Raw genomic sequence first — 10,085 nt, 5'->3', positions numbered from 1 at the left:
TGTTCTGAGAGATAACTAGACTTCTGCACCTCCTCATGGCTCTGTTTTCAGGCTCTAAGAAATCTAGCCCATGACAGGAGACTTTGGCCAATCACAGATCATTTCAGAAAGAGAGCGTTTCTATTGGCTGTGCTCCGGCTGGTGGGCGGTGCTTGGTATTTCCTCAACTGATCTCAACTTTCTCATTTTACAGCTAAACAGTACGTTACAAGATGTTTCTGAAAACATTTTATGCAAGGAATAGGCATTACAGTACCAGAATATTGATTCATATTTGATCAGCGCTGCCTAATTTGACCGTTTGATTGGACTTCGAGAGTGATTGACAGCCGGCTCTCATAGACGGCAGCTGGACGGCAGACTCCAGATCAGCTCTTATTGGTTGTTTTCTTCCGGTCTGAGAAATCCTGCAGATACCATTAGGAGCACTGGAGGACACAGAGGCACATGACTTTTTTCAGATTACCTGTCTCATGCACTACTATCAGGATATAGCGACCGTTTTATAATATTTTTTTTTTCTACCGACTGCAGCTTTCAGTTAACTACACACACATTTTTCTTTTTTGGGATATACATGAATTACAGCGCATTACTTTTTGTAGGCATAAGCTACGAACAGTGTATGAGAACAGCCTGAATTATAAACATGTCTCAGTTTCTATATTAAGCTCTTTTCGAGGCATCGCTCCTCCAGCTGTTCCTCTCTTAACAGGTTATTTCAGTATCACCTTGTTAAGGACACAACAAAGTAAGAGCTCAAACATCCTCCAGGCTCTTTTCTCCCACCTCACACAGATGATTCAAAACGAAACACAATCTCCGGGCAGTTGGCATTTTGGAAAGAAGTTTCTGAAGTGCATGTGCTCTTTGTGTGTGTGTGTGTGTGTGAACTCTCCGGAGCCGGGGCTAATGTTAGTCAGCTGACTACGGCTTCATTAGACAGTCTTGTATCCCCGGGGTTTGCTACTTCGCCTTCTGTTAGCTTAAGATGGCAGCAAGGCGGTATGAGTGCTAAAGGGACACAGCATGTGAACGAATACACACATGCACATAATCATAAATCTGGAAAGTTTATACGTGTTATGAAGCTTTCCCCTCTTCATCAGATAGCAGCTAAGTGTTGTGTAGACATAAAAAGGGGCCAGATGCATCAGATACAGCAGGAGGAGGTGGACAACCCGCTCTACCCACTGAGCTACAGCCGCCCCCGCCCATGGTAACATGCCACTGATTATAATCTCCAACAATATAGCAGCAGTGGTAAAATTGTATAATCACAATTTTCCAAATTACATGTAATTGCAGTTTTTAGTGTCTCCATGGATATTTTAAGGTCTATTTTTAAAGGTACAGTGTGTAGGATCTGGTGGCATCTAGTGTTGTGGTTGCAGATTGCAACCAACTGAGAACCCTTCCGCTCATGCGTTACAAAACTGTATAACCGAATACAAAACCATAGTAATGCCATTCGCATCGCTCAGAGGCCATCCAAACCATAATAACACTACTTTAGGACCAGCAGAAGTCAGACAGCAGCTGGTGGTACCACGGTTTTGCGCTCTGTGGCTCACGTTGCTGCAGATTCACAACTGTGTCGGAGAACGGTGGCCTTCAGGTAACGAGAAAAACGTGAAAGGCTCTCTCTAGAGAACCAGTGTTTGGTTTGTCCGTTCTGGGCTACTAGGAGGAGCAACATGACGGACTCCGTGAAGTGGACCCGCTCCCTATGTAGATATGAAGGGCTCATTCTAAGCGAACAAAAGCAAAAGGACACTTAGTTTCAGGTGATTATACACTAATGAAAATACAGTTATGAATATTATATTCCATTTCTGCTGATAGATCCCCTGAAATCCACTGTTCCTTTAAGTGTACATGAGATGCTGTTTTCCAGCAAAGATACTACTGCATCATAATTTTCCAGCTAACATCATATCAGTCACACACACACCCACACACAAACACGCAGTCAGTCAGCGACATAATCCTACAGACATAGTGACAACCATTGAATTGAAGTGTGGTTCAGCAATTATAGCTCATAATTGTACCCCCGTCCTCCCTCGTATGCCTCATAAATTAGATACTTGACATCTGCATCAATTTCCATTAAGGGTGACGACACGAGGGCGGGGAAGGTTAAAGGGTGGTGTTGGTGGTGTTTATGTGTCACATGTTTCTGGTTTCTAAACATCATACAAATTTCATTAACATTACTTTCTGTTGGAATGTTTTACCTTTTCCTTTAGTTGAATTATTTTTAGAGGTTTACGATTTTCTACTTTTTGGAATTTCTTAGAAGCTAATCAAGTAATTCACAACCTTAGAGAGTATTCATTTGCAGCCATTTTCTATATATTTGTTCTGGTATCTTTTTTTGGCATTTGATATCCTTTCATATTTTTTTGTGTTCTTCCAATTTGTCTCCAAAATTTACAATTTTAAGTTTCCGATGTCCTGCAGTCTATTGTCAAGGGCGGATATTTCATTTAACAGTTGGGGGAATAATTAACATAAACATTTCTCGAGTAATTCCTTAAGGGGATAACAAAGGTGCCGTCAAAAGTACTGTTATTATTACTGTACTATTATCAGATTCCTTATGATGCTGGACTCTTATCGCGCACAAAACATTGACGTTTTTAAAGTGTCCCACCGGATCCAAGTAAAAAGAAGTATCTGTCAGACAGACCCTGGAGAGAGTCCAGTCCAGTCAGCTATAGAGCACATAAAGAAATTGCTATTACTACCGCTGTACACTGACACTTGTAGACAATTTGTACAATAGGATGTGTGATTTGGTTATAGCTCTCGATTATAAAACAGATCTGGCAATTCATCTTTGGAAACCTTGTTTTGCCTTTATGATGAGTATAATTACCAGGAAGGTTTGGTCATGTCCCCCCATAATTTCCACCCATGGCTATTGCTGATAACTCCCTCTGTTGGTCTGGAGAGAGTAGTCGTCCATGAATCTGGCAGAAAGGAACTTCTCCAGGATGTTTCCATGGAAGATTTTCAATTGATTAGAAAAGCAAGAGTCCTAACCCACATCTTTGTCCACAAAAAATATTTTAAATATGCACACTTCACCGATTGCTTGTCAGCGGGCGTGTCTCAAACTGAAATCAACATTTTTATCTCCAAGGAATTGCTGGAGTTTGCCGCGCAAGGACATGATCCCTATGTGTCCTCTGCAGGACATAGCCTAGGTATCCCAAGCTGTCCCAAACATTTTATAAAAGAGCTACATCAGTTACCTGTAAACACTAAAACTAAATGAGGTGAAATTACTTTAAAGCTCGCCGTCAGCTCAAACAGGGCTGCAACTATTAAAGTTTGTGCAGAGAAGTAGAAAGCTTTGAATTCACCGGCTATAAACTTCTTATCTTAGAGTTACAGAATGGTCATGAAAACAATTTAAATTGGCAGGAATGAAATATATTTGTTGTTTAATGGTGATAAACTTCACTCAGGCACCAAGTTTGTTGACTGTGGGTTTAAAGAATACACACAATTTATACCTGTATCTGTCTGGCCACACACTGTAGACTCTACTTTGTACAATCAGCTACCAACACAAAAGACACCTACTGTATATACTGTATCATGAGAATGTGTTTGTGTGTATTTTCATCTATTTAGCAGTGAACCACTTCCTCGAAGATAACTGCACCACCAGTTCCATTCTTCAAGAGGAAAAAAAAGGAGAAACGTGAGCCAGCGAGAGTTGGTGTTATGGTGTCCAGGTGTGATCATGAAGCGTGAAACTGGATGGGTGAGGCAGGATTGTTGCCAGCAGCGTGGGAGAGAATAAGAGAGATAGGTCTGATAAAGGGAGACAGGGATGATAAAGGTTGGCCATAAACAAGAGACACTATAGACCTCTGCAGTCTCTTTGGCCGGCAGAGCAGCCAACATTAAAGACGTTGTAGTCAGAGATCAATAAGCATTGATTCCTCTCTGCAAGACAAACCCACATGCACAGAGACATATATAATGTACATACATGCAAACACACATAAAGGCAAAAATACAAAATATCCGATTCTTTAATAGAATTATGTGCAAAGACTCATTTTGTGAGTTTGACTTTTAATTCTCAGCCACAAAAGTTAATGTTTGATCATGTTTTTTTTACCTCAGAAAGCAGAAGCAGAATTTGTCTGTTATGGACGTAGATTAGGAAATGTTTGAGAAGTTTAAATGCATGTAGTGTATTTCAAACAGTGAATAGTTCATTTAGAAAGAGGTAGATTCACACTCACATGTACAAACACAAAGAGCTACCAGTGGTGGAGGAATTATTCAGATCCTTAAGTAAAAGTAGCAATACCACACTGAAAATACTCCACTACAAGTATAAGTCCTGCATTCAAAACCTTACTTAAAGGACCAGTGTGTAGGATTTAAGGGGGATCTATTTGCAGAAATGAAATATAATATTCATTATTATGTTTTCACCTGAAGCTAAGAATTGTTTTGTTTTCATTAGCTTAGAATGAGCCGTTTATATCTGCATAAGGAGCAGGTCTTCTTCACAGAGTCCGCCATGTTTCTACTGTAGCCCAGGAAAGGACAAACCAAACGCTGCCTCTAGAGAGAGCCTTTCTCGTTTTAAGTAAAAGTCTGTAAGCATGATCAGCAAAATGTAGGCTACTAAAAGTATTACAAGTAAGTAAGTATGTACTCTGCAGGAAAATGGTCCCTGTCAGTGTTTTACTATTATTTATGGATTCATATTACTGATGCATTAATGTGGAGGTTGCATTTTACTGCTGTAGATGTTTATGGTTGTGCTAATTTGAACTACTTTATATACTGTTGAGTAGTTTAATCTACAGCAATGCATCATATTCTATAAGATAGCGTCCTGTGAGAACCACGTACCGTATCTCTAAAAACTTTTAATGAAAAAAACCCTGGTTTCAGCTTTGTGACGATGCAGTTGCCAACCGATTCAAAATGGTATTTCAAGAGTTTTTTTAGCTGTAGAAGTAGGAGAATTTCCTCAACGCAAAAAGGACCATGTCATCCTTATTCAAATTCAAAATAACGAAATTTGGAGACAAGACAGGATGGGTATGGAAAATTGTAAAAGTAACAAAAGCTGTGCACCCAATTAGACTGTTATCAGGCAATAAATACGCGTTATCGATCGCTATAAGCACCATAGATGTGGGTCATTAGGGTGCCTACTACCTACTACGTTGTAAAAGTCAAAGTGAAACTTAAAGGTAACACGTTCTAACACGTTGTAAAACTGAATGAAATGTCACGTTTTGAACACAAACAAAATGGCTTCTTTAGGTTTAGGCAACAAAAAACACTTACAGAGCTATACAGATAAATATAACAAAAAATAAATAAAATAACTCACACAGGATGCAAATTTCGGTGTCCTGTGTCAAAGTCCTGTGTTTTGTGTCCTATCCATCGTCCCCGATCTCCACCCCTTACGGAGTTTAACAATGTCTATACTACAGCGCCTGACTTCCGCTTCTGCTCCTGTCATAATTACTACGGTCGCTAGAGGCCGCTGTCGTGTTCTTTTATACCTTCTTTCAGTGATCTATCATGTGAATAGATAATAAAACCTACTAGTAGGTGTAGTAGGCCCCTAATGACCCACATCTATGGTGCTTATAGCGACTGATAACGCTTATTTAATAGCCTGACAGCAGTCTAATCGGCTGAGCTGTCAGACAAATGGAGTAAAAAGTACAATATTTGTCTGAGATGAGGAGGAGTAGAAGTATATAGTAGCTTAAAATGGAAATACTGACATGTTTCTATACTATTCTATTCTATTCTATTGTCTCTGTTAACCTGCGGTAATCAGACTCTTGAGCCTCCGATGGTGAATGTCAGCAGTTTGATCAGTTTCCTGTAGTCGTCCGTTACCCTCCATCTCCCCCATTATCCTCCACAGGACATTTCTTCAGGATTTATACCTGCCATTTCATCTCTGTGGTCAATATTTATGAACTACATCACTGCATTACAGAATGTGTAGCTGCCGCGCAGTTGAGTCCGGGCCCATCGATCCTCCCCTCTGAGCCGCTGAGCCTCTGAGCTTATAGGGGACAGACGCAGAGCTTTGGTCCAAACACTTTACAGGGTTTTAAACTCGGCTGTAATGTCCCTGCTGGAGCAATAAATATGTCCTCAAGTCTGCTACCTGCTGACAGATCAGGGTGCGTGTTGCTGCTCGCTAGTGGTCAAAAGAGACACTGCAGACTTTTAGTAGTAACAGGAGAAGTCCTTTCACTATTTTACCACTACAGCTATCGAGGAAATATGAGTCCGTATTTATGATGGATGACATTAGATCAAATATACTATATATAAGTATATTCTGGGAATGATCAGTTATTGTACAACAACATGTCACATATGTATGATTTCTGCACATCAAAGTGTTGTGAGTAAGTAAAGTTAAGTCTTCATAGTCTGGATTCTCATTTAACTAGTGAACATGTTTATTGTATGGAAGCAAAGAAAGGCCATAATAACTTGAATTGTAATAATAGCAGCTGAATAACTAATTTAACCACCACTGATCACTTGATGTTGAAGTTAAAATACCACTGAATTTATAGCATTTTGGACACCATCAATTTAAACTTATGTGGTTTGAATTCCCCTCTATGACACTGCAAGTGGTGCAATTTTATAAACCTTTTTTTCGGGTCACAAATTATTTCCCGTTGGACAGACGTCTGATCAGTCTGATCTATTCCTTTCAAGCTCGATTGATTATCCTCCTGTGCAAATTGGATGTTTGAGTGTTTTGTCTCAAATTTTGTTCTCTGAATTCAAACAATCCAATATTAGCAACCTCTTTTTTTTTTTTTTACTTTACTCACTGGATTTGAATTTGAAAATATACAGTATGCAGTATATTTTTGATACTGGACACTTTAATTTCGTATCTTGATTTGTGAACCCTACTTTTTTTTTTTTTAAATGCACCACTTGGACTGACAAATTTGAAAATTACAAAGAGGGGAATTCAAACCACATGAATTCAGACAGATGGTTTTCAAAGTAAGATACTTCAATGCTGTAAATACACTTGTATTTAATTCCAACATCAAGTATTCATTAACTGAATTTAACAATTAGGTACTCAGTTGCCTGTTAGATTCAAATTATTTGGGCTTTACTTTGCTTCCATATGTAGTATCATACACAGCATCAGCAGCTCCTGTTAGAGCCCAAAATCTCCAAAGTTAATCAGATACATTTTAAGGCCAGAGCAAAAACGAATATGAAGGCCATCAAAACACATCTACATCTTGTCTGTTATGAGTTACATCAATGTGCGTAATGTATAACAGTTTGTGACAAAACATGTCACCAGATATCTTGCAATAATCAGAGTAATAAGAGTCATAAAAAGAAAAGGGTGAAATATTCCAGTTGGACACTTGCCCCGAGGCCACCGATGAGAATAGCAACAGCTATTAACAAAATGTTCCCAACACATTTTAAACTGATTAAAAATAACTTGAAGCGATGATGAGCAGATCATCTGAGACTCAGACAATCGTTCAGATTTCATTTTAGGACAAACATGAGTGGACCAGATAATGAGTAAGCTTGGCGTGGCTCCGTTTGACCCCTCGGGCTGCAGCGAAAATCACACACTGCTGGTTATTCAGAGAACAAGACGGACAGAGACAATTAATACATAAAGCAGAATGAAGTTGTGAGTAAAGAAAATTGTCACAATATGTATAAAGTTGCTGTGCTAGAATTGTGTGTTTATGTGTGTGTTTGAGAGAACAGGAGGGTTCATGGGGAAAAAAAACGTGGCGCAGAGAAATGGCAGTTTAATTAGCAGCTTTAATCAGATAACTGTGATTCGAGCAGTGAAGGGACTTTAATTAGTTGCTGGTGGCTGCAACAGGCCACAGCATGACCAAGCACACTGCATGTAGTGGACACTGGATGAATGGAAACTCTCTGTGGTGTTAATGGGTCTGCTGGAGTGAGAGAGAGGAGGAGGGAGCAGGGAGAGGAAGGGTGGAGGAGGCTTGAGGGTTGAGTGGCGGGGTCACCGCGTGTAGCGTGACTGGCAGAACAGGACGAGCTGCAGGAGGAGAGGGGATGCTCAGGGCTTTTAAAAAGGGGATGTCGGAGGATGAGGGTGGAGTGGTGGGATTAGACAGAGCAGAGAGAAGAAGGGGATCATGGGAAGAAGGTTAAACTGTTTAGATGGGGTTAAAGGGCGAGGAAAGAAAGATGGTGAGGTCAGGCGTCTCCTCTGTTAGGAACTTTGAGATTCATCATATCTCTATGATTAAAAATGAAATAGCAGTCAGTTATTTAATACTTTACATAAATGCATCAGTTGAAACTGGAATGGTTCAATGGTTTAATACCTCTGTAGTCACTATGAGCAGATTTTGCAAAATGGAAGAAACTAAATGAAATCAATCAACAATTTACTGATCAACATTTAGTCTTAACTTGCCAGCTATGTTAATTAACTCCTCCTTAATTTCCTCATTATGTTAAAAGAAGAAGTAATCCACTCGGCATTACTGTATGTTTCCTTCAAAACCGCAATTTATAGGAGACAGGATTGCACCAGATAGTTGCCAACTTTGTCTGTTTGCTGTTTTTCATAATTTTATCATTTTATAATGACAATGTTAAGTGAGAGTGAATCAAAACAGTAACGTTTTGGACTGTAAAAATGAAACACGGAGCTGGAAGACGCTAAAAGCTCAGTAGAGTTGAAGGGAACTGTAGATTTGGGTTTAAAACTGCACCACATAAAAAAAGAGGTCAACTGTATATGTGAAGGGGTTACTCTGATGTCAAATTTAGCACAGACACAACCTGTTCAATAATACAGGTTACGGATCAGACTTGCTGCAACATTAGACTGCAGGTTGTTTAAAGGCAGACGTCTCATCAGCGTGAGTAAGGAGGTGAGACTGTGACCAGTTGAGAGGAAGAAGAGAAGAACTAACAGAAAGAATAAATCTACTTCTCTTATGGCCACTAGAATATAATGTTAAAAAGAGAAACCAAGGTCAGGAAAATGAGTGATTTAGAGAGACACTCATAAAAAGTGATAGAGGAAGGTGGAAAGAAAGGAAATAGAGAAATAATACCCAAATTCCAGATTCAGCTGGCTGATGTGGATGAGCCAGGTCAGTGCTGTCTGACACACATAGTTGCAAACCACACTTGCCCTTTTCCTTTTCCTTTGCTGTCTCCATCAGGCCCTCAAGGTCCTTCTGCTTTGTCTGAGCTGTCTGACGAGATGCCTGCTGTTATTTAACAGTACGTCTGACTGCGTGATCGTAGAGAGAGAGGGAGAGACAAGACAAAAGACAAGAGAGAGAGAAAAGTAGCAGATGAAAAACAAACAGATGGAGAAGAAGGGTAAGAGAGTGTTGGAGTGTAAGCAGTGCTGGGATGTCACCTCAGCTGGAGTCACCAGCCGACTGATTGTGACACTACAGGGCATAGTGTCCTCCTGTGAACCTGACTAGTTCCTGCACTGCTGCAGATGCTCTGGCTCTTTCCTTTCTTTCCATCTCTGCTGGGCTAAGTAATAAGTATTAGGTAAAACATACTGTACAGCTGCACACTTTCACAATGCAGAATTTGCAGGATTATGTTATGTTAATTCTTACAATAGTGATTTTATTAGTGTTTTATAATCTCACAACTCCTTAAATGTGATCATTGGCACTTTTATGTTTTCATTGTATGTATGAGCTGTTCAATGTATCATGTCTGACTTAAATTATATGACTTCAATGCAGGATAGAGACACATTAATAAAGTCTATTCTATTCTCTTTTTTTAAATGAAAGACTCTTGATGGATTCATTGGATATTCTTTAAGAGCCACAGTGTTGTTTTATAGCTATTTTGTTTGTCTTCCATGTGCTGCATTAAAGCTGCTGCTTGTTGACTAGTCCAGGATTATTGTTACATACATTCATAGAGTGGCACAATCACTGTTTTATAAATCCTGTCTCATGGTGACTGAAAAGTTTACTAACTACTGTAATTAATACAAGTGTACGAAATAATACTGCTTTTACCTTGAT

General features: G+C 39.5%; 1 long non-coding RNA gene across 1 annotated transcript; it reads right to left on the bottom strand.

Annotated features, from left to right (window-relative positions):
• Positions 1–7,859: 7,859 nt before the first annotated feature.
• Positions 7,860–9,592, bottom strand: LOC141774823 (uncharacterized). Its single transcript, XR_012595475.1, has 3 exons — positions 9,449–9,592; positions 9,135–9,316; positions 7,860–8,305 (listed from the first exon to the last, which is right to left on the bottom strand). It is a non-coding gene; the product is annotated as an uncharacterized LOC141774823 (long non-coding RNA).
• Between the last annotated feature and the right edge of the window lie 493 nt (positions 9,593–10,085).

Source organism: Sebastes fasciatus, chromosome 10, assembly GCF_043250625.1.
Source record: "Sebastes fasciatus isolate fSebFas1 chromosome 10, fSebFas1.pri, whole genome shotgun sequence".
Classification (NCBI taxonomy): domain Eukaryota; kingdom Metazoa; phylum Chordata; class Actinopteri; order Perciformes; family Sebastidae; genus Sebastes; species Sebastes fasciatus.
Note: the sequence above shows the minus strand (reverse complement) of the source record. Positions and strands in the feature narration are given on the sequence as shown.